Source organism: Furipterus horrens, unplaced genomic scaffold (assembly GCF_987537825.1).
Source record: "Furipterus horrens unplaced genomic scaffold, mFurHor1.1.pri manual_scaffold_3, whole genome shotgun sequence".
Taxonomy (NCBI): domain Eukaryota; kingdom Metazoa; phylum Chordata; class Mammalia; order Chiroptera; family Furipteridae; genus Furipterus; species Furipterus horrens.
In genome coordinates this window covers 171,350,030-171,354,177 of record NW_028327173.1, presented here as the reverse complement: position 1 = coordinate 171,354,177, position 4,148 = coordinate 171,350,030, and positions in this window count along the sequence as shown.

Genomic DNA, 4,148 nt, shown 5'->3' with positions numbered 1-4,148 from the left:
GAGCTACCGCCCGGCGCATTTCAAACGGGCCAATCAGCGCCTGCCCCCGGAGAAAGAGGCGGGGTCTCCAAGAAAGTGATGGCCCTGCCGGAAATGACGCTCGTCTCCTAGGCGACCGACGCGTAAAGGGCGCGGAGAATAGGTGTCTATGCTGCAGCGCTGGACCCGGGACCTCAAATATGAAATACAATTCCCTCCACTTCTAATGCGAAAGCTGAGCGGTTTTTTTCCTACAACACGAAAAGTTCAATGGAAGAGCACGTCCAGGATTGATTCAGAAGTCAGCACTGTCGTTCCGGCCTAGGAATGTCCTATTCTTGTGCTGTGCCCAGCGCAGTGTCAGAAGCCCTCTCTGGCTTTCATATCGCCACATTATTTTGGCTTCCTTTCTTTCTCTTCACCTTTCCCGGGTTCTCCAGCTCTCTCATATATATATATATATGTTTTAATCAAATTCTTTAAAATTTTTGATCCTACGCATACAGAAATGAATGAAATTTGGTCCTTGTCCCTGAGGAGCAACATCCAGAACCAGTCTTTCCAATGATGAGCTGATTCTATCTCATTCCGACCTCTGCCCCTAAACTCATGGCTGTCAATTATACATCTACGTCTGTGCTCTCATGGAACTCTAGTCCCATCTCCTCAACTTCCTACAGGACCAGACACCAGTAAGGACAGACATAATGTAATATTCTTGGCCCATATTATTTGGCATAAAGATGGTTCTGATCTTTGCAATTACATAGTTACAGTGAATAAACTTGGAATTCATCATTTTACACAATGCAGGTAAAACTGGAGGATAATAAATTCCTAGAAGCATAATTGCTGAGTCAGAGTATATGCATGCATGTTTCACAAATATTGCCAAATTATCCTCTATAAAGATTGTCCAAACATACAATCCTATCAGCCATGTATAAGAGTGCCTCTTTCTCCACAATTCTCAGACAACAAAATTGATCAAGTAGGTGAAAAAAATCACAATGTAGTTTAAAATTTCTTTTCTCTTATGATAAATGAGGTTGGGTATCTGTTTATATATTCGAGTCATTTGTGCCTCCCCTTCTATTCCAACATTCAATTACCACATCTTGGCAATTCTACCTATAGCCTTCAAACCTCTCCACTTCTTTTCATCCTCTTGGCTATTACCAGCTCTCATCTGGATGATTGCAGCATTACCTTAACAGGCTTCCCTGCTGCTACCTTCCAATCCAGGATCCTCTTTGCAGCCAGCTCACCTATAAATGATAGATCTGGTCACTCCTGTGCTTGTAACACTGCAGTGGCTCCCCATTGCAGGAGACCCTCAACAGGTCCCCAAGCCTCTTCGCCTTCAAGCTCATCACCTACCATTAACCCCTGCACCACTGTGCCCAGCCACATTGACCTTCAGTGTCCCGAACACACTGAGCTCTCACACCATTCTCTCTTGCTGTCAAGCTCTCCCTCCTCCCTTCCCCTGACAATGTCTCCTTATTTTCAGTTCTCAGCAGATCTGGATGCGGGCCCCTCCTGTACATCCAGTCACCTGCATTCCCCCAGTCACTGTGCCCGCTGATTTGCTCTGGCACTCACTTCCCAATTTAGTCACTGTTGATTACTGTCTTCTCTCCAGCTTCTCCCTACAATCTCACCAGATGGCACAGTTACACCTGCAGTGTCCAATAATGTAGATACTCCATTGAGTTCAGAAGTAATGAATGAATCTGTCCCTTCAAAGGCCACCCCAGTTGAGGATCGAGTTAAATTGCATCACCCCCAGCTTTTCTTCAAGCCAGTTTTTTCTTCCTCCCTCACTTCTATCCACATTAAGTTCTTTGGCTTATTAGTTTTCCTTATAATGCCAATTAATTATATCATTTCTTTGGGTTTCCCAGAGACACCTCACACCTAACACATCCTAATCTTTTCCCCCAAAGGGCTTCCATAACCAATAAAAGATTTGGATTTTCCCCAACAATTAAGAGATTCAGACTAGAGGTAAGCGAGGGGAAGAGAGAACTGGGAGGCTGTTTTTTTTTTTTTTTTTTTAAGTCAGGTTTATTGTGGTATAACTTACAGTAAAATTCGCCGTTTTTGGTTGTACTGTCTACATATTTCACAACTATACACCATCTTATAACCAACGCCACAATCAATTGTATAATATTCCCATCACACAAAAATTCCCCTGTAGTCAAATGCCCTTGGCAACCACTTTTCTAACTTCGAGTTTTGTCATTTCCAGAATGTTTCTTCTTTAACTCGGCATAATGCTTTTGAGGTTTATCCCTGTGTCACACGTACTGGTATGTGTTCCCTTTTTATCGCTGAGTAGTATTCCATTGTAAAAATGCATGATGATTTATTCATTTATTACTTTGAAGGTCATTTAGGTTGTATCCACTTTTTGGTGATTATGAATGAAATTGGTATAATTATTTGTACAAAGGTCTTCATTGTAGACATGTGTTTTCATTTCTCTTGGGTGGGAGTACTGGTATCGTAAGTGTAAGTTTAAATTTATAAGAAACTGCCAACCTGGACTGGAAGGGTCTTATGCAAATCACTGAAGAATAATCAACACTACAAAAATTTGAAACCATAATTAATCCAAACACCCAGCTAAGCAAGTACCGCTACAGGAACCGAGTAAACACCAATGACCAGAACCTGTCCAAGCCCAGTGTTTGAGGGAAGGTGGTAAAATGGAGACTGTGGGAGCTGGGACATACCCAACACCCACTGGGAAGAGCTCTGTCCTTTGCTCTGCCCTGTGGAAACATCATTTCACATTCCCAGGACATTTATAAAATGACTGATTGGAAGTTAATGTTTTATATTGTAAGAAAACAAATTAATAAAATCAGCAAACTTGGGGGGGGCTATAAAATTGATACAAAAAGAAACAAATGATCTGAACCATGTTTCAAATGAATAACATACACAGGAAGGAGGCTAAAACTAACCCAAGTAATGAAGACTATCTACTGCATGCCCTCAGACTCAAGGTAGAAAGATCTTGAAACATGTATTGAATTCTAATTAGTAGGCTTTTTCAGACATAGGTAATTTTGAAACGACATTGTGTACATTCTAGGATTGAACAAATAAGTAAATACATTGTGGATAATGACAGAAGTTTCTCCCTGTTAGAGAAGAGTTATTATATATAAATATTGAAAGGGGGGAGGGGAGAAAGTACCTGGGGATTCTTTGTTCTATTTTGCAACGTTTTTCTAAGTCTGAAATTATGTTAAAAAAAAAAAAAAAAAGGAATGGCTGGATTATATCAGTGCTTCTTAAACTCCCTTATATTAAAAAAATACTCCTGGGGCTTTAACAAAAATTTAAAACTCCCACCCCCTTCTCCCCAAATCACTGGGTACTCTTCATCTGTTCATTTGGGCCTGAGAATGTGCATTTTACTGCAAATACATTTTTGAAAGGCTGGATTAAATTGTCTTGTTCTGTGCCTTGGAGGAAGTTAAGCCTGTTTCAGAAATCTGTTGCTTAAATGAAGAGAGTGGGTGTGGCAAGTCTCTTTGAAGTACAATTACCACAGGGCTGAACCAGTCATACAAATGGTAAGAGGCCATAGGAAAGCCCCGTAGCAATCTTCCAGGAAGAACATTCAGGAGAAATTCAAGAATTCTTCCAACATCAAGGCATCCAGACATCTTCTGGAGTTATGCATGTCAGGAATCAATGGCCAGATTTCCATCCTTCCAATAGGACAAGCGCCTACTGGCTTTTGCAACTCCTGCTGGGGCAGCGGCACCTTTCTGCCCATCAAGTCTTTCTTCATATGTCAGCTTATCAAGAGTGGCCACCCACTCTCACCTTCCTTACCAATCCCTCCCTATTTCTTCACCAGACTGACTTTCTTTTTTTTTAAAGAAGATCTTATTTATTATATTTTAAAGAAACAGGTGAGTGAGGGAGAGAAACATTGGTGTGCGAGAGAAACATCGATTGGTTGCCCTTTGCATGCCTCCAACCAGGGACCTGGCCCCTTCTGGTTTGCAGTCCTGTGCTCAATCCACTGAGCCATACCAGCCAGGGCAGACTTATTTTCTTTATAGCACTTACCATGATCTGAATTTATCTTGTCTGACAGACTGATCAGACAAGACATCAGCTCTGTGAGGGAGGGACAG